Source organism: Schistocerca americana, chromosome 3 (assembly GCF_021461395.2).
Source record: "Schistocerca americana isolate TAMUIC-IGC-003095 chromosome 3, iqSchAmer2.1, whole genome shotgun sequence".
Lineage (NCBI taxonomy): Eukaryota > Metazoa > Arthropoda > Insecta > Orthoptera > Acrididae > Schistocerca > Schistocerca americana.
Genome location: NC_060121.1, coordinates 817,705,936 through 817,728,076, shown reverse-complemented (window position 1 = coordinate 817,728,076; position 22,141 = coordinate 817,705,936).

The following is a 22,141-nucleotide window of genomic DNA, read 5'->3' as shown; positions in this document are numbered from 1 at the left end:
ATGAATTTCCTTAGTGTATATACTGTATATTTGTGATATGTCTTTTTGTTTCTCCCAACTGAAGTTGGATAGAATAACTTTTTTTTTTTTTGTAGCCAACATCACTTACGTGTTGTCGATGTTTTCTTGAAGTATACCTTACAGGAAACTTCAACGAAACATGGGGCATGTGTAACACCGTAACTCTAGTACTCTATTGATTTATTTTGCTTTTCTTTATTTAATGTCACTTCGTTGAGTTTATGTAAATGTGTTTCATTGAATCGATAACACAGAATTGTATACTCCTTTCTTTGTAAAACCTTTCATGTCTTGATTTGATTCTATGCAATGTAGTGTATCTGTCATTTAAATTCTTTGTCCCATTTGGAGGGAATAAAACTTACTATATATAATTGTAATTTCTGAATGATTGATTTTTTGTAGAAATGTCAAATTGTGCAAATGTTCTGTTTTATTGAATGAATTTGATTGCTGTTATGTAAACTGCTGATCCTCACTTAGGGCTCCTAGTTAGTTTGTATGTAAAAGGTGTAGTGGTTCCCCTCGGGAACGGAACTGTGTAGCGCGCGCAAATTGTAGTTAGCCTAGGCAGAAAAGGTGGAACAAGAGTCAGTCAGTGACGAGTTACGAGTCGCGGACGAGCCACCAAACTGTGCACTGCCCATGTAAAAGTTGTATATTGTGCTGGTTCCGAAAGAGGCTTTTGCTGCCTCTTTCCAATGCCCCGGATGGATGGATAAATAGCTAGACCTATTCTGGAATTGGTATCTATCATCTCCACCAAGAAGGGACAGAGTCCAGCAATTCTGCCTGCAAATCCACCTACCAACATGCAGTTGCCACCACATTGCTCAGTCACTATAATGGAGCACTATATTAATGTACAGTGAAGGATCAGCTTATTGGATGTTTTAGTGTGCACAAATATAAGGTAACTTATAACTGAATTTATGTACCTACCTTAATTTTTTCCTTATCATAACACCTCTCAGGTTCCTCTCCGTTTGAACTTAAGTGCTTACCGAGTGTCTCTACTGAAAGAACATTAAAGACCAGTGTTTTTGCTAATTGATGGCTCTTGAACTTAGTAAAAAGAAAGTTAAAGTTAATGAGGCAAGAGAGTGAGTTAAAGTTAATGATGCTTGCTGGAAATAATTTTCCTAGTAAAACTGCTTATTAATGTGTTGTTGCCAACTTCAAATTAAAAATTATGAAAACTGAGGCTTATAAAGTTTTGCTTAGAAAATGATCACATTACTGCCTGTTGTAAATCGCAGAAGGTGAGTCAGTATCTTACATATATGTTAATTTTGTCTCTCATGGTAGTAAAAGTGGATAACTTCATTTGTGAAACGTTATATACACATGTTTGCTAAGTGTTTGTCTCTCTTGTGTATTAGAAATGCATATTAATAGTATAACAGGATCCACAGTTTGTCTATTGTGTTAATGCTAGGTAACAAGTAACGGAAAGGCCACTAATTATGAAAACTATAATTTCGTTATTCAGATGATAGTGAGAAGCAACTTGTTAGTGGATTTCAATTAACTTTCATTTGAAATAGTAAAGTACTTAACTGAGGGAGACTTTACTTATGTTCAATTTATGATCCTGCAGTGAATGTTAACAGTAATGTTATAAACACCATACCGTTTGAACAAGCTCTGAAAGTAATAATGTGTTTTGATGTATGTTATAATTTTGCAAATAGTTTGTGCTGCTCTAACGGTTAGTTTCAATCTTACTGCCTTACCGTAAACATATGTATGTGTCAGAGTTCATTGCACTGGCGTGTGACAAAGTATAGGTTGTGTTTATCCGTTAAAGTTACTAATAACTATTTTCTTGAATGAGAATGTTAATCATTCTCTTGCCTAGTTAGGCTGGCGACAGTTTACTTAATCCGTTAAACAGTGCAGATAGGCAAAATTTTGTTTGTTACTGTTCATTTCCGATAAACCACCTCCGTTAGGTACAATACGGTCAACATAACAAAATTCCTCTCGGAGGGTAACACTGCTCTGTTGCTTTATACCATAATTGCTTTAACAAGATAGTTTTATTTCACGACCTGCCTACTACTTTAAGGTTATGGTACATCAGTAGCAGACGGTTGTGTTATAGGGTCTTTCCAGATCACATGAAAGGCACAGGTGTAGTCAACTGCAGGAGGTGGCTCATGTCGGTTCAAATGATGTTTGCCACTCTGGTGCGGAAAAGATTCTCTATATTTTCGTGCAGCTGGTTGAATTGGTAAAGACTGCCAGTCTTCCTTGTGTGATGAAGTCTACGTTCACACATGTAGCATCGTCGACGGGACCGATTGCGGACCTTTGGTACATAACCGAGTGGTGGCTCTGAATTAGAGGCTCAGACGATTCTGCAGATACCTCGACTTGCCCCATAAGGTGGATGGGTATTGGGTCCCACTTAATAAAAGTGCGTTCGATAAGTAATTCTGAAAGCTTGTTCTTTTTATTCAAGATTCCGAAAACCACATTATCCCAACTCTTTTGGCTACAACATCCTATTTATAAACACAATATCCATACCATTCGTGGCTTTACGTGATCTAACTAGGAGGGCCTGTGTGCCTGCACGGTATCAATGTGCTGGTCGACGCCGGAACCAACGTCTTGCTGCATCAATAACTTCCTCGACATCCACATACTGCTCTTCATGGAGTGCATCTTTCACTGAGCCAGACAGACAGAAGTCGGAAGCTGCGAGATCTGGGATGCATGGTGCGTGAGCAGTACAGTGAAGTTTTGTGAGCTGCTGTCGGGCAGTGAGGAAGAGGAACTTCATTTTCATACATCGTTGCAGGAGACATTACTGTGTGCGGCTGGCTGGCAAGTGGGAAATCGGACAGGTTTCTACAACCTTGTTGCGATGATGACAGACGTCTCGTCCAACGACTCACAATACTTGAATATCGATGATGCTCTGGTTTCCCATAAAAGAAACTAAATGAGTCTCTCTTCTTGCAACATACCTCCGTTAGAGATGCCATTCTGAAGGCTATGTGTAGCAGCGCCACTTTTCGGAACTTAAACTAAAGGAATTGAAGTTGCAATATTCCATAATTGTTTTTGTTGTTGTTGTGGTCTTCAGTCCAGAGACCGGTTTGACTCAGCTGTCAATGCTACTCTATCCTGTGCAAGCTTCTTCTTCTCCAAGTACCTACTGCAACCTACATCCTTCTGAATCTGCTTAGTGTATTCATCTCTTGGTCTCACTCTACGATTTTTAGCCCCCACGCTGCCGTCTAATACTAAATCGGAGGGCCCTTGATGCCTCAGATCATGTCCTACCAACCGACCCCTCCTTCTAGTCAGGTTACGCCACAAATTCCTCGTCTCTCCAATTCTATTCAGTATCTTCTCATTCGTTGCATGATCTACCCAACTTATCTTCAGCATTCTTCCGTAGCACTACATTTCGAAAGCTTCTATTCTCTTCTTGTCCAAACTATTTATCGTCCATGTTTACACTTCCGTACATGGCTACCCTCCATAAAAATGCTTTCAGAAACGACTTCCTGACACTTAAATCTATACTCGATGTTAACAGACTTGTCTTCTTTAGAAAGGCTTTCCTTGCCATTGCCAGTCTACATTTTATATCCTCTCTACTTCGATCATCATCAGTTATTTTGCTCCCCAAAAAGCAAAACTCATATACTACTTTAAGTGTCTCATTTCCTAACCTAATTCCCTCAGCATCACCTGATTTAATTCGACTACAGTCCATTATCCTGGTTTTGCTTTTTTTGCTGTTCATCTTATATCCTTCTTTCAAGTCGTTAACTTTACAAGTTATGGGACTGGATTTTGTCAGAACAATAAAGAGACACAATATTATGTGTGATCAACAATGAACAGCCACTCAACGATTTATTTCACAGGTGAATCGTCACTTCACTATTTTTGCTTTCAAAATTAGGGTACACTTTGATCGTCATACGAAATGAATTTTGGCAAAACTGTTCACAGTTCGGTCTTTTAGTACACATACAATCGATAAAAGTCCCTTTTCATAACACAGGCCATAGTACGGACGTAAATCACAGTCTCTCCTCAAACCAAACTGGTAACTGTACAGTAAAATGTACAGGGGAACTCGCTTTTTCTACGTGAATCTACTTCGGTTCTCTTCTTCTAAGCGTATTGGCTTCACAGTGTACTTATGGGTAAATGATCGGTCTTGAAAATCTAGTCTCTTGGTTTCTTCAAAATCTTATTCCCTTGCCGCTCCTTCTCTTCACCATATTTTTGCAATACATCTCTAAATTTTAGAGTTGTACTGTAACAACAATGATGCAATAATTTTCTAGAAACATCTATATTCTGCACACCTCCACCATCTTATCCTGAGTCGTTTATCTCAGTTCAGAACTTCTCTTTTCTATGTAAACTCCTCCAACTTACACTTCAACGAAAAAATTTCTCCTTCTGTGGAATTGTTACCTTCTACTGATTACCGCCACAATCACGACTGTCAGTTATCCTTGACCGAGTCCTTTCACTTGTCACCCTCCTGATAGCATAATTTTAGCACACATGAATTTTCTTAATTACCCAAAGCATGTACCCTCTACATGTAAATTACATACAATTAAATTTGCATTAAGGTAATTACACAAATTCCTATGAGATACTACGTTTCATTCATATTAAAACATTAAATAAATAGAAAGAATGTGTAAATAATTAAATCTCTAACGATTCACACTGCGTTGTAATAAAAGAAAAACAAAAAATATAACCGTTATAGCCTATATCCCCCCTCCTCATTGCACGCATGCATGATTAGCTAAACCAAGAAGAGCTTTTGACTAATGGTACAGTCCATTTAGACTTGTAAATAGCAATGTGGCACTTAATTTGAGATTCCGTTACTCAATGCACCAAGAGGGTGCAAATACAGAACTACAGTCACTGTTTTTTTCCGAGGAACAAATCTTTATGTAACTATAGGTAATTGATAGAAGCAATTAATCTGAGAATCAGTTGTACCTTGCACCAAGTGGGTAGAAAGATCGAATAGCAGTCGACGGTACCTTAAATGGTAAGTTAGATCAGTAGTTAATGAGTGAAGCATCTGCGTTTTGTACTGCTATGGAACAAATTACACATTTTGCAAACAATAAAAACCATTTCGGTTCTTTAAAGTGCTGTTTTATTTGGTGCAAACGTTGAACCATAGTCTTCGACATGTCAACCTTAACCTCTAAGTTATGCTAGTATTTTCAATAAAGTGAGCCATACCGGTTTTATGCTGTTATAGGACAATAATACGGACGATTTAGATGGCGAAGCACCACTGTTGCTCTTAATATGAGGTTCCAATGTATCTTGCACGAGGTGGAATGCAATGATTGAACTACAATCGAGTTTGGGTGTCACGTTGGGGTACACACAACAAGATGGCCAGCCCTAGGATGTGCATACTAACTGCCTGTTTCGTTTTAATGACTAGCAAATTACTGGAGCTGTGATTGGGAGAGTACAATGAGTGAGTGTGTGTGTGTGTGTGTGTGTGTGTGTGTGTGTGTGTGTGTGTGTGTGTGTGTGTATGAGCACGCACCAACACGCCTGCCCTGCCTCTTACCCCGCCATCTAACCTGCTTCTGCACGTAGGCAACCATGGCGTACGACGTCACCAGCACACACATCGTGGGCCAGAAACACTGTAAATAAATTCGGTTGGTGCGTGAGTTTGGTAGCGTTTTTCCATAAGTTTAATACACACAAAAGATACACGTAACAAATACGTACGGCATCAATAACATATTCCCAGCCACTATTTACAACCGTTTGTCAACGGTGGTGCAACGTTTCGATTTCTCGACTGTAAGGATAACGTGATTTTGAAGTAAAGAACTCGTCGAGCCATGCTCGAAGCGCATTTTAATCCGGAAAGTAAGTTCCTGGAAGATTATTCGTGGCCGGCCGGAGTGGCCGTGCGGTTCTAGGCGCTACAGTCTGGAAACGAGCGACCGCTACGGTCGCAGGTTCGAATTCTGCCTCGGGCACGGATGTGTATGATGTCCTTAGGTTAGTTAGGTTTAATTAGTTTTAAGTTCTAGGCGACTGATGACCTGAGAAGTTAAGTCGCATAATCCTCAAAGCCATTTGAACCATTTAGATTATTCGTCAGAGAGCAAATAAATTTAAAATCTGAGTGCGCTAGGTCAGACGAATAAGGTGGGTGCGGAATGACTTCCCAACCTAATTCGTGAATAGTATTTTTGTCAGTCTAGCAGAATGCTGGCGGAGGTTATCGTGGAGTAACATTCCTTCACGCTGTCTGGCTTCTTGTTGTTCTTGGAGTACTTCCACAGGATGTCTCAGTTGTTTACAATACATGTCAGCTGCGTCGGTTACACCTCGGGGAAGCAATTCGTAGGGACCGACACCATTGCTGTTCCATCAGATGCATAACATTATCCTTTGTGAAAGAGTGCAGGTCTTTGCACAGGTGATGTTTTGTTTGGGCACAACTATTTATTTCTTTTCCTTATGTTAGTATGAAGATGCCATTTCTTGTCAGCAGTAACGATACAGGATATGAATGGTCGGTGTTGTTCAAAAGCCAACTGATGACGAGCAAACAGAGATGCACATACACCTCCTGATTTATCTGGTATTGTCTTAGTTCCCGAGTACGCTGACGTGTATCATGCGTATATCATGCGTTTAAACGATCTTCATCAATCCCCTAAGGTCTTCGTGGACGTGGCGAGTCACTGCTGTCAAAACGATCAAACTTACGACGAGGAAACCACTTTCTTGCCGTGCGCTGGACAATTTCTCTGGCTTACTCTGCTGCTGTAAGCCCTCTGTTGAACTCCAAATTATGAATATGTCGGAAATATTCCGATTTCTCCACTAGGTATTCCATTTTCTAGCAACCACAACTCCATTCATTATCTCCAGATGACAAATGACAACATGTAAATTTAAATAGCAACGGCGAACTATAAATTCAAAATGGCAATCGACAAATAAATCCACAACTACCGGAATACCAAAATGCAAAACAAAAACGCTATGAACTTATACACCAACCTAATACTATGAACCCAAGCACCGGTATTTCCGTCCCAGTTTCTGTACAGACATGATGGATTGTTTACACAACTACATAAAACTGAAGATGATCGAATATAATCGAAACTAGTCAGACTCTAAAAGACGAACAAGTGATAGGGAAAAATAAACAATATAATTTTTTAAATATCAACACAGTTGTTAATATTTCCTCAGCTAGACAAAGCGGCTTTAAGTTTTAAATTGGTTGATTTTTTTCTAAAGATTTCTATATGCAACATATTCCTACGTTCAATTCCAGCAGCTTCAAGTGCTACAACTACAGCCGGCCGGTGTGGCCGTGCAGTTCTAGGCGCTTCAGCCTGGAACCGCGTGACCGCTACGGTCGCAGGTTCGAATCCTGCCTGGGGCATGGATGTGTCTGATGTCCTTAGGTTAGTTAGGTTTAGGTAGTTCTACGTTCTAGGGGACTGATGACCACAGATGTTAAGTCCCATAGTGCTCAGAGCCATTTTTGCTACAGCTACGGCCTTCATAGTACAGTTTTGTAACTGCAATGACTGGTAACTGTTTTTGATTTAATTGTCTTGTCCGGTGAACTCCATGTTACAAGCATTATCTCCTACTAAGCCGTAAACAAATGAGTGACTAAGGAAAGGCTTTACTAACAGATATGTTCGACAACAGACCCGTCATAATATTGGTCTAGGATGGCCTTTTTGTGAGTGACGTCTGGTCTCACTGTTAGTAATCATAGCATACAGCGCACGCGCAGGAGGGCCGCAATTTTCAGGAGAGGGAGTATGGCGCCATCTACCTGCAAATGATTACACATGCGTGACTACCGCGCACGCGCATTCTTCGAGCGTGTGTTCTACGCTTTAGTGTCAAAGAAACTGGTGTACGAATGCGTATTCAAATACACAGGTATCTAAACAGACAAAACACGGTGCTATTATGGGAAACGCCTATATAAGACAGCAAGTGTCTGGCGCAGTTGTTAGATCGCTTACTCTGCTACAATGGCAGGTTATCAAGATTTAAGTGAGTTTATACGTGGTGTTATAGTCGGCACGCGAGAGATGGGGCGCAGCATCTCCGAGGTAGCGACGAAGTGGGGGTATCCCCGTACGACCATTCCACGTGTGTACCGTGAGTATCAGAAGTCCAGAAAACATCAAATCTCCGACATCGCTGAGGCCGCAAAAAGATCCTGCAAGACCGGACCAATGTCAACTGAAGAGAGTCGTTCAACGCAACAGAAGTGCAACCCTTCCACAAATTGCTGTAGATTTCAATGTTGCGCCATCAACATCTGTCAGCGAGTGAACCGTTCAATGAAACGTCGTCGATACCGTATGGGCTGAGTCGAAGGCCCACTCGTGTACACTTGATGATCGCTCGACACAAAGCTTTACGCCTCGTCTGGATCCGTTAGCGTCAGCATTGGATTCTTTATGACTGGAATTATGTTGCCTGGTCGAACGAGTCTCGTTTCAAATTGTATCGAGCGAATGGATATGTACAGGTATGGAAACAACCTCATGAATCTATAGACCCTGCATCTCAGTAGGGGACTGTTCAAGCTGGTGGAGGCTCTGTAATGGTCTGTAACGTGTGCAGTTGGAGTGATATGGGACCCCTGATACGTCTAGATACCACACTGACAGGTGACATATACGTAAGCATCCTGTCTGATCACCTGCATCCATTCATGTCCATTGTGCATTCCGACGGACTTGTGTACTTCCAGCAGGAAAATGCGTCAGCCCACAAGTCCAGAATTGCTAGAGAGTGACTTCAGGAATACATTTTAAACACTTCCGCTGGCCGCCAAACTCCCCAGACATGAACCTTATTGAGTGTATCTGGGATGTCTTGCAAAGTGCTGCTGTTCAGAAGAGATATCCAGCCCCTCGCACTATTAAGGATTTATGGATAACCCTGCAGAATTCATGATGTCAGTTCCCTCCAGTACTATCTCATACATTAGTCGAGTCCATGCCACGTCGTGTTGTGGCACTTCTGCATGCCACCGGTGGCTCTACACGGTATTAGTCAGGTGTACCAGTTTCTTTGTCTCTTCAGTGTACATACAGTTACTTCGACGTCCGGATACCGTCAGTCGTACCTAGCCGCCAGCAAGGTTCAACCACTTGCAAATGTCGGACAGCTGCTCTGAGGAAATATTGTGGAATTTGCACAACATCATCCAGTGCCAAACCCCTGAAGACTATTTACAACCTACTTGCCAGGAAACCTTGAAGAGTACAATGTTAAGAGTAGTTACTGCTGAGTTAAATTTTTTTTCATTATCAATCTTCTGACTGGTTTGAGGCGACCCGCCACAAATACCTCTTCTGTGCCTACCTTTCCGTATCAGAGTAGCAATTGCAACCTACGTCCTCAATTATTTGCTCGATGTACTCCAATCACTGTCTTCCCCTTCTGTTTTACCCTCTACAGATCCCTCTAGTACCATGAGAGTCATTCCCTGATGTCTTAACAGATCTCTCATCATCCTGTCTCTTCTTCTTGTCAATGTTTTCGATATACTCAATTCTTCGTCGATTCAACGAAAACCTCCCCGTTCATTTCTTTTGCAATCCACCTAATTTTCAGCACTCTGCTGTAGCACCACATGTCAAATGTGAAATGCTTCTGTTCTCTTCGGTTCTGGTTGTCTCACCGTTCATGTTTCACCACCATACAATGCTGTGAAACAGACTTACATTCTCAGAAATTCCTTCCTGAAATTCAGGTCTCTGTTTTGACACTAGTAGCTTTTTTTTGGCTAGGAATTCCATTTTTCAAAGTGATAGCCTTGTTTTTATGTCCTCTTTCCTCGATCTGTCAAGGGTTATTTTGCTGCGTAGGCAGCAGATTCTTTAACTTGATCTACATTGTGATCACCAATCCTGATGAAAAAGTTCTCTCTTTCCTCATTCCATCTACTTCTCCTTACTTTCATCTTTCTTAGAATTACTGTCAATCCATATTCTCTACTCATCAGATTGTTCATTCCATTCAACAGAACCTGCTAGTCGTCACTTTCACGGATAGTGGAGGAGGCCCTTCCGGCAGCTATTGAACGCACTGGGTGTGACCGGCTGCAGATAGTAGCACATGTCGGAACGAATGACGCCTGTCGCTTGGGTTCTGAGGCCATCCTTGGTTCCTTCCGGCGGCTGGCTGATTTGGTGAAGACAACCAGCATCGCACGCGGAGTGCAAGCTGAGCTTAATATCTGCAGCATAGTGCCCAGAGTCGATCGCGGTCCTCTGGTTTGGAGCCGTGTGGAGGGTCTAAACCAGAGGCTCAGACGACTCTGCGACTATAATGGTTGCAAATTCATCGACCTCCGTTATTGGGTGGAGAACTGTAAGGCCCCCCTAGACAGGTCAGGCATGCACTACACACCGGAAGCAGCTACTAGGGTAGCAGAGTACGTGTGGCGTGCACACGGGGGTTTTTTAGGTTAGAGGGACCCCCCCTTGGGCGAAACGATAAAATACCTGACGGCTTACCAGAGAGGACATTATCATCGTTGATAAAGAACGTCCGTCCTCAAAGACCAAAAACAGGAAAAGTTAACGTAATATTGGTAAACTGCAGGAGTATCCAGGGCAAGGTTCCTGAATTAGTATCTCTTATTGAAGGAAAGAGTGCGCATATAGTATTAGGAACGGAAAGTTGGTTAAAACCGGAAGTGAACAGTAACGAAATCCTAGACACAGAATGGAATATATACCGCAAGGATAGGATAAACGCCAATGGTGGAGGAGTATTTATAGCAGTAAAGATTTCAATAATATCCAGTGAAGTTATTAGCGAATGCGAATGTGAAATAATCTGGGTTAAGTTAAGTATCAAAGGTGGGTCAGATATGATAGTCGGATGCTTCTATAGACCACCTGCATCAGCAACTGTAGTAGTTGAGCGCCTCAGAGAGAACCTGCAGAACGTCGTGAAGAAGTTTCGTGATCATACTATTGTAATAGGGGGAGACTTCAATCTACCAGGTATAGAATGGGATAGTCACACAATCAGAACTGGAGCCAGGGACAGAGACTCTTGTGACATTATCCTGACTGCCTTGTCCGAGAATTACTTCGAGCAGATAGTTAGAGAACCAACTCGTGAAGCTAACGTTTTAGACCTCATAGCAACAAATAGACCGGAACTTTTCGACTCCGTGAATGTAGAAGAGGGTATCAGTAATCATAAGTCAGTGGTTGCATCAATGACTACAAGTGTAATAAGAAATGCCAAGAAAGGAAGGAAAATATATTTGCTTAACAAGAGTGATAGGGCACAAATCGCAGAATATCTGAGTGACCACCATCAAACGTTCATTTCTGAGGAAGAGGATGTGGAACAAAAATGGAAAAAATTCAGAAACATCGTCCAGTACGCCTTAGATAAGTTCGTACCGACTAAGGTCCAAAGCGAGGGGAAAGATCCACCGTGGTATAACAATCATGTACGAAAGGTACTACGGAAACAAAGAAAGCTTCATCATAGGTTTAAGAGTAGTCGAATCATAGCTGATAAGGAAAAGCTGAACGAAGCGAAAAAGAGCGTAAAGAGAGCAATGAGAGAAGCATTCAACGAATTCGAACATAAAACATTGGCAAACAATCTAAACAAGAACCCTAAAAAGTTTTGGTCATATGTAAAATCGGTAAGCGGATCTAAATCCCCTATTCAGTCACTCGTTGACCACGATGGCACCGAAACAGAGGACGACCGAAGAAAGGCAGAAATACTGAATTCAGTGTTCCGAAACTGTTTCACTGCGGAAAATCGTAACACGGTCCCTGACTTCAGCCGTCTCACGGACGCCAAAATGGAAAATAATGAAATAAACGATATCGGAATTGAAAAACAACTGCTATCACTTAGTAGCGGAAAAGCATCCGGACCAGACGAGATACCCTTAAGATTCTACAGTGATTATGCTAAAGAACTTGCCCCCTTTCTATCAGCAATTTATCGTAGATCGCTGGAAGAACGTAAAGTACCTAGCGACTGGAAGAAAGCGCAGGTCGTTCCCATTTTCAAGAAGGGTCATAAATCAGATGCGAATAATTATAGGCCTATTTCGCTTACGTCAATCTGTTGTAGAATAATGGAACATGTTTTGTGTTCTCGTATTATGACGTTCTTAGATAATACAAATCTCCTTCATCATAACCAACATGGATTCCGCAAACAGAGATCATGTGAAACTCAGCTCGCCTTATTTGCCCAAGAAATTCACAGTGCCGTAGACACTGGCGAGCAGATTGATGCCGTATTCCTGGACTTCAGGAAGGCATTTGATACGGTTCCGCACTTACGTTTAGTGAAAAAAATACGAGCTTACGGAATATCGGACCAGGTTTGTGATTGGATTCAGGATTTCCTAGAAGAAAGAACACAACATGTCATTCTTAACGGTTCAAAATCTGCAGATGTAGAGGTAATTTCGGGAGTACCGCAGGGAAGCGTGATAGGACCTTTATTGTTTACAATATACATAAATGACTTAGTTGACAACATCGGTAGCTCCGTGAGGCTATTTGCAGATGACACGGTTGTCTACAAGAAAGTAGCAACATCAGAAGACTCGTACGTACTCCAGGAGGACCTGCAGAGGATTAATGCATGGTGCGACAGCTGGCAGCTTTCCCTAAACGTAGATAAATGTAATATAATGCGCATACATAGGGGCAGAAATCCATTCCAGTACGATCATGCCATAGGTGGTAAATCATTGGAAGCGGTAACGACCGTAAAATACTTAGGAGTTACTATCCGGAGCGATCTGAAGTGGAATGATCACATAAAACAAATAGTGGGAAAAGCAGGCGCCAGGTTGAGATTCATAGGAAGAATTCTAAGAAAATGTGACTCATCGACGAAAGAAGTAGCTTACAAAACGCTTGTTCGTCCGATTCTTGAGTATTGCTCATCAGTATGGGACCCTTACCAGGTTGGATTAATAGAAGAGATAGACATGATCCAGCGAAAAGCAGCGCGATTCGTCATGGGGACATTTAGTCAGCGCGAGAGCGTTACGGAGATGCTGAACAAGTTCCAGTGGCGGACACTTCAAGAAAGGCGTTACGCAATACGGAGAGGTTTATTATCGAAATTACGAGAGAGCACATTCCGGGAAGAGATGGGCAACATATTACTACCGCCCACATATATCTCGCGTAATGATCACAACGAAAAGATCCGAGAAATTAGAGCAAATACGGAGACTTACAAGCAGTCGTTCTTCCCACGCACAATTCGTGAATGGAACAGGGAAGGGGGGATCAGATAGTGGTACAATAAGTACCCTCCGCCACACACCGTAAGGTGGCTCGCGGAGTATAGATGTAGATGTAGATGTAGATAGCAACGTCATCAGTGAATCTATTCATTGATATTTTTCACCCTGAATTTGAATCTCACTCTTGAACTTTTCTTTCATTTCCGTTGTTGCAAAAGACTACTTCCCCGTCTCACACCCTTTTCAATCCGAGCACTTCTTTCTTGGTCTTCCTGTCAAGCACAAACTTACGCTACTAAGAATTTTTGTATTAAAATATTCAAAACGTTCAGTCTGAAGACGTAGGTTTCTGTTCTGTTTTATATGTGTAGTAAAAAGACACTCATGAATGATATATATCTATTTCAGGAATATTCTGAGGCCAAACAATGCTTTCTACTCGTTTATAAATTAGGAAAAATTATTATTATTATTATTATTCTTTACTTTCTCAGACGTTAAGTCTGGTTTAAAAATGGAAAGTGACGCGGACCTTGATCAAGCGTCACTTCCTTTTAACTGTATGGTATGTGTTATATTGCATTTAGGAACTTTCGGGTAATTGAACATGTATCAATAATTACTGATTTCTGTAGTTGTATATATAAGTTTGGATGTAGCTGTATTGCATTGATGTACTGGTGGATATTGTGTGGTATGACTCCTGTAGTTGATAGTATAATTGGTATAATGTCAAATTTATCCTGATGCCACATATCCTTGACTTCCTCAGCAAGTTGGATGTATTTTTCAATTTTTTCTCCTGTTTTCTTCTGTATATTTGTTGTATTGGGTATGGATATTTCGATTAGTTGTGTTAATTTCTTCTTTTTATTGGTAAGTATGATGTCAGGTTTGTTATGTGGTGTTGTTTTATCTGTTATAATGGTTCTGTTCCAGTATAATTTGTATTCATCATTCTCCAGTACATTTTGTGGTGCATACTTGTATGTGGGAACGTGTTGTTTTATAAGTTTATGTTGTAAGGCAAGCTGTTGATGTATTATTTTTGCTACATTGTCATGTCTTCTGGGGTATTCTGTATTTGCTAGTATTGTACATCCGCTTGTGAATTGATCTATTGTTTCTATTTGTTGTTTGCAAAGTCTGCATTTATCTGTTGTGGTATTTGGATCTTTAATAATATGCTTGCTGTAAAATCTGGTGTTTATTGTTTGATCCTGTATCGCAATCATGAATCCTTCCGTCTCACTGTATATATTGCCTTTTCTTAGCCATGTGTTGGATGCGTCTTGATCGATGTGTGGCTGTGTTAAATGATACGGGTGCTTGCCATGTAGTGTTTTCTTTTTCCAATTTATTTTCTTCGTGTCTGTTGATGTTATGTGATCTAAGGGGTTGTAGAAGTGGTTATGAAATTGCAATGGTGTAGCCGATGTATTTATATGAATGATTGCTTTGTGTATTTTGCTAGGTTCTGCTCGTTCTATAAAGAATTTTCTTAAATTGTCTACCTGTCCATAATGCAGGTTTTTTATGTCGATAAATCCCCTTCCTCCTTGCTTTCTGCTTAATGTGAATCTTTCTTTTGCTGAATGTGTGTGATGTATTCTATATTTGTGGCATTGTGATCGTGTAAGTGTATTGAGCGCTTCAATGTCTGTGTTACTCCATTTCACTACTCCAAATGAGTAGGTCAATATTGGTATAGCATAAGTATTTATAGCTTTTGTCTTGTTTCTTGCTGTCAATTCTGTTTTCAGTATTTTTGTTAGTCTTTGTCTATATTTTTCTTTTATTATTATTATTATTATTATTATTATTAGTATTATTATTGCCTTTTTCATGTTAATCACCACTGTGTCCTGTCCGTACTTTGGAGGGAAAGTGAGTACGCGACATTCTCACAGGCATTGAGGCTCGGTGAATGGGGTAAAAATGATGGCCAAGACAAGACACGAGAGATGGGACATGGACCAGGCAAATCCTTCTAGGAACCGGTTTTTACAGCAAATCTCCGGCGTTTTCAAACTTTCCTGTCGGCATATTTCCAGAAACCCGTGTTATCAATGGCTAACAGACCTAGACAACGTACTTCTCGTGAGAAACAGTCGAAAAACACGTATATCTGGATGGATCAGAACAGCATGGGTGTAATGCAACCTTGCGTTACCTTTTCGAAAAATGACTTGAGGTAACCTCGAGCTACACAACTCAGAAATTTAATGACGCAATTACTGGCCATCCAGCAAGATTTGATCGGTTGTGTACCCATTGGTAACCCTTACTGTTACCCCAGGTCGTGGGCCATATAACTTAAGAATGCAATCTGGCAACGTTCGATCTTCTCTGAATCTCCACAGATGTATACTTACAACGCGATGTGGCTGTGAGGTCCTGCACAGTTGAACAAGTAGTATGTCAGTTCAATAGCACGAATTTCGCGCTTGTATTGTTGACATACTTTATAATGAACCCACGCATTCTTTATGACATATGTGGTATCCCAACCAGTGATAGCAGCAAAATCGAGCGAACCTACAGCTGTAAAATTCCTACAAGTGATGACAGACGTTTCACCTTCTTTCACGAAGATAACACGATCTTCCCACAAACAATATTGTAATGTGAAACTTCCTGGCAGATTAAAACTGTGTGCCGGACCGAGATTCGAACTCGGGATCTTTGCCTTTCGCGGGCAAGTGCTCTACCAACTGAGCTACCCAAGGACGATTCACGCCGCGTCCTCACAGCTTTACTTCTGCCAGTACCTCGTCTCCTACCTTTCAAACTTAACAGAAGCTCTCCTGCGAATCTTGCAGAACTAGCACTCCTGAAATAAAGGATATTGCGGAGACATGGCTTAGCCACAGCCTGGGGGATGTTTCCAGAATGACATTTTCACTCTGCAGTGGAGTGTGCGCTGATATGAAAGTTCCTGGCAGATTAAAACTGTGTGCCGGACCGAGACTCGAACTCGGGACCTTTGCTTTTAGAGGGCAAGTGCTCTACCAACTGAGCTACCTAAGCACGACTCACGCCCCCTCCTCACAGCTTTACTTCTGCCAGTACTTCGTCTCCTACCTTCCAAAGGCAGAGGTCCCGAATTCGAATCTCGGTCCGGCACACAGTTTTAATCTGCCAGGAAGATTCATATCAGCGCACACTCCGCTGCAGAGTGAAAATGTCATTTTGGAATATTGTAATGTAATTTCTGAGTGATAAACTTATTGCGGAATATTTCATTCTACATGGTGTACCAGGTACAAATGCAGCTGTTTCTATTGGTGACTGACGCAGGAGTACTGAACAACATTACATCAGTATTTGCGTCGTCTGCAGGCTAATAATTGTAATCCCTACAAATCATATGTTTTTAGTTTATTTAATACTTCAGAATAGGTTGGATGAACAAATTATTAATATTTATTTTCCGTTGGGCAGCAGGTCAGGAGTTTAAGTGAGGATGTACAAAATTGTGAGTCTATAATGACAGACGTAGCCCACTTAATGGTACACTGTTACACTCCTGGAAATTGAAATAAGAACACCGTGAATTCATTGTCCCAGGAAGGGGAAACTTTATTGACACATTCCTGGGGTCAGATACATCACATGATCACACTGACAGAACCACAGGCACATAGACACAGGCAACAGAGCATGCACAATGTCGGCACTAGTACAGTGTATATCCACCTTTCGCAGCAATGCAGGCTGCTATTCTCCCATGGAGACGATCGTAGAGATGCTGGATGTAGTCCTGTGGAACGGCTTGCCATGCCATTTCCACCTGGCGCCTCAGCTGGACCAGCGTTCGTGCTGGACGTGCAGACCGCGTGAGACGACGCTTCATCCAGTCCCAAACATGCTCAATGGGGGACAGATCCGGAGATCTTGCTGGCCAGGGTAGTTGACTTACACCTTCTAGAGCACGTTGGGTGGCACGGGATACATGCGGACGTGCATTGTCCTGTTGTAACAGCAAGTTCCCTTGCCGGTCTAGGAATGGTAGAACGATGGGTTCGATGACGGTTTAGATGTACCGTGCACTATTCAGTGTCCCCTCGACGATCACCAGTGGTGTACGGCCAGTGTAGGAGATCGCTCCCCACACCATGATGCCGGGTGTTGGCCCTGTGTGCCTCGGTCGTATGCAGTCCTGATTGTGGCGCTCACCTGCACGGCGCCAAACATGCATACGACCATCATTGGCACCAAGGCAGAAGCGACTCTCATCGCTGAAGACGACACGTCTCCATTCGTCCCTCCATTCACGCCTGTCGCGACACCACTGGAGGCGGGCTGCACGATGTTGGGGCGTGAGCGGAAGACGGCCTAACAGTGTGCGGGACCGTAGCCCAGCTTCATGGAGACGGTTGCGAATGGTCCTCGCCGATACCCCAGGAGCAACAGTGTCCCTAATTTGCTGGGAAGTGGCGGTGCGGTCCCCTACGGCACTGCGTAGGATCCTACGGTCTTGGCGTGCATCCGTGCGTCGCTGCGGTCCGGTCCCAGGTCGACGGGCACGTGCACCTTCCGCCGACCACTGGCGACAACATCGATGTACTGTGGAGACCTCACGCCCCACGTGTTGAGCAATTCGGCGGTACGTCCACCCGGCCTCCCGCATGCCCACTATACGCCCTCGCTCAAAGTCCGTCAACTGCACATACGGTTCACGTCCACGCTGTCGCGGCATGCTACCAGTGTTAAAGACTGCGATGGAGCTCCGTATGCCACGGCAAACTGGCTGACACTGACGGCTGCGGTGCACAAATGCTGCGCAGCTAGCGCCATTCGACGGCCAACACCGCGGTTCCTGATGTGTCCGCTGTGCCGTGCGTGTGATCATTGCTTGTACAGCCCTCTCGCAGTGTCCGGAGCAAGTATGGTGGGTCTGACACACCGGTGTCAATGTGTTCTTTTTTCCATTTCCAGGAGTGTAATTTGCAGAAAACGTCAGGTCATGAAGTCAGAGACATGTTTCTGGAAAAACTGTTTAACACAGAGCAAAACAATCATCACACTGATATTAAGCTACCACACTTAAAAATATCTACTTTAATACACGTTAAAGCCTGTATGCAGTCTACAGATGAAATTGCTTCTGACTACTTTGTGCAGTTGCAAAGTTGTAATGTTAATCATCTGCACATCCATCTAGTTCTGGGATGTTGACACAGAGCCTTTACTGAACCAGCTTCAGAGGTTGACAAGTACTAGATGCTGCTTCGCCTATGCGGACGATTTGATAATTATAGATTCTGCCAACACAAGGGCTAAATTAGAGGAAAATAGTGGGGTAGTTCCTGGAAGAGTAAGTAACTGGTGCGCAGAAAACAAACTACCAATTCTGTTTGGAAAAAGTGACAAAAAATAGTTTTCAGACTACGTCAGCAGTCAGCACCAAAATTTCAACTGTAGCAGTAACAACGTTGAGTATCAGTGGACGAAGGTGAAGAGCATTGTACAATATGTTTTTAAATAGGTATGTTCCAAGCAAAGTTGTGAGGGATGGAAAAGACCCGCCATGGTTCAGCACCCATGTTAGAAAACTGATATGAAAGCAAAGAGAACTTCACGTAAGTTTAACCATATTCAAAGCCTCGTAGACAAACAAACGTTAAACCAAGTCTAAATTAGAGTAAGCAGAGTCATATGTAAAGCGTTCAACGAAATCGATAGTGAAATTCTGTATACCGACTTCACAGAAGATCCTAAGAAATTTTGGTTTGATGCTAAATCATTAACGGATCAAATCCATCTGTCCATACACTCATTGGTCATAATGCCAGTAAAACCGTGGACGACGAAGAAAAGGTCGGAATACCAAACAACTTGTTCCAAAACTGTATCACAGAAGAAGGTCGTACTGTAGAGCCTCTTTTAAATAGTTGCACAACAGACAAAATGGCTAATATTGAAATAAATGACACTGGGATAGAAAAGAAATAAAAATTACTCAGAGGGAAGGATGCAAGACCCCACAGGATACCAGTATGGTTATACATACAGTATGCAAAACTACTTGCCCTTCTTCTAGCAGCAGTGTACCGTCGTTCTTTGGACTAGCGAAGTGTTCCTGATGATTGGAAAATGGCACAGGTCATTCCTGCTTTCAAGAAGTATCATCGAATAGACGCACACAACTATAGGCCTATATCTCTGATGTTGGTCACCTGTAGAATTTTGAAACATGTTCATATGATGTTACATTTCCGCAGGCCATAAATCTCCTGTGTAGGAATCAACATGGGCCTCAAAAACAATGATCTTGTGAAACCCATTTTTCTCTGTTCGGCCACGAGGCCCATAAAGTAGTAGATACAATCGCCCAAGTAGATGCTGTGTTCCTTGACTTTCGGAACACGTCGATAAAGTTCCGAAGTCGCTTATTGATCGAAATATGTGCGTAAGGAAAACCAGATCAACTGCCTGATTGGGTTGAAAAATTACTAGCAAACGTAACACTGCATGTCGTTCTTATCGGTGAGTACCATTAGGCGTGGCCCAGGAGTTGTTAAAGGACCAATACCTTTTACGATATGTACAGATGAACTAGTAGACAACTTCGGAATTTCCATGAAGCATTTCGCGGATGATACTGCTGTATATAGAGATATTGCGACGGTGGAAAATTGTAGCGAAATGCAAAAAGAACTGCAGAGCATCGACACTTGGTACAGGAAGAGGCAGGTGAACCTTAACATAAACAAACTCTCAACATAAACAAATGTAACGTATTGTGAGTACATAGACAGAAAGACGCTTTATTGTATGATTACAAAACTGCAGAACAGTTTCTGGAAGCCGTTACTCACATAAAATGCTTATGAGTCTGTGAACGGTTGGGTTTGTAATGGAACGAAAACATAAAATTAATCACGAGTAAGGCAGTCTGAAGTGTACTGGAAGAATCTCAGAAAAAGTAGTTCACCAACAAACGAAGTGTTTTACAGAACACTCGGTCGACCAGTACTTGAATATTGCTTCTCAGTATGAGACCGTGCTACATATTACTGATGGAGGAAATAGAGAAGATCGAAACAAGAGCGGCGCGTTTCGTTACGGGTTCATTTAGCAGACCTAAAGCGTCAGCCATCTCCAGTGCCAGACAATGGAAGAGATTTGTTCTGCATCATGGTGAGATTTATTGTTAAATTTCCGAGAGCTTACATTCCTAGGAGATTCAACAAATAGTTGTTTCCTACATGTATCTCACGAAGGATTACGAAGATAAACTTACAGATTCGAGTCCACATGGAGGCTTTCTGGTAATCTTTCTTCTCTCAAGCTACTCACGACTGCAACAGAAAACGAGGATAAGCAGCTGCAGCAGCAAGTCGTATACTCCTAGCTCACTCATTTGTTACATAGTTTAATTCTTAATTTCTTTGCGTGTTTTTGGTACTTGCATTGTTTAATTCATAAATTTCGGGCGTATTATAGTATTTGAGAGTTGTAGCATCGCGTTTTAGTACCTGAATAGTGTAAATTCGCGTAGTCGTTTGTCTACTGTTTTGTTTTGAACGGCCAGTGTCGGTTGGTCGCAGTCAGTGTGCTCCCTGCCGCCGTTGGATAAGCAGCTGCAGCAGAAAGTCGTATACTCCTAGCTCACTCATTTGTTACATAGTTTAATTCTTAATTTCTTTGCGTGTTTTTGGTACTTGCATTGTTTAATTCATAAATTTCGGGCGTATTATAGTATTTGAGAGTTGTAGCATCGCGTTTTACTACCTGAATAGTGTAAATTCGCGTAGTCGTTTGTCTACTGTTTTGTTTTGAACGGCCAGTGTCGGTTGGTCGCAGTCAGTGTGCTCCCTGCCGCCGTTGGATAAGCAGCTGCAGCAGCAAGTCGTATACTCCTAGCTCACTCATTTGTTACATAGTTTAATTCTTAATTTCTTTGCGTGTTTTTGGTTCTTGCATTGTTTAATTCATAAATTTCGGGCGTATTATAGTATTTGAGAGTTGTAGCATCGCGTTTTAGTACCTGAATAGTGTAAATTCGCGTAGTCTCCTTCCGCCGCCGAGCAGTGTCAGCAGTGCGCAAGTAGCAGCATTACTGAATTTACTAGGCAATCTTGTATTTTAATAACCGTTTAAATTTTGTCGATTTGTTTGCGCTCTCTGTAGATTACTTCAGACGTTCTTTGCAAAACAGTTTTTAGCATGGATAGGGACTGCAACTGCTGTGTTCGGATGCAGGCTGAGTTGGCATCCCTTCGCTCCCAGCTTCAGGCAGTGTTGGCTTCGGTCACACAGCTTGAGGCTGTTGCCAATGGGCATCACTGTGGGGGTCCGGATGGGGGTTTGACGGGGACGGCCAGCTCGTCCCACGCATCCCCTGATCGGACTACGACTCTGGTTGCCCGGGATACTGCCCGCATTGAGGCTGATCCCTCACCTGTGGTAGAGTGGGAGGTCGTTTCAAGGTGTGGCAGGGGGCGAAAGACATTCCGGAGGGCTGAACGGAAAGCCTCTCCAGTTTGTCTGACGAACCGGTTTCAGGCTCTGTCTCAGGCTGATACTGATCTTCGGCCTGACATGGCTGCTTGTCCTGTTCCAGAGGTTGCCCCTCAGTCTGCAAGATCCGGGCAGTCGCAGAGGGTGGGCTTACTGGTAGTTGGGAGCTCCAACGTCAGGCGCGTAATGGGGCCCCTTAGGGAAATGGCAGCAAGAGAGGGGAAGAAAACCAATGTGCACTCCGTGTGCATACCGGGGGGAGTCATTCCAGATGTGGAAAGGGTCCTTCCGGATGCCATGATGGGTACAGGGTGCACCCATCTGCAGGTGGTCGCTCATGTCGGCACC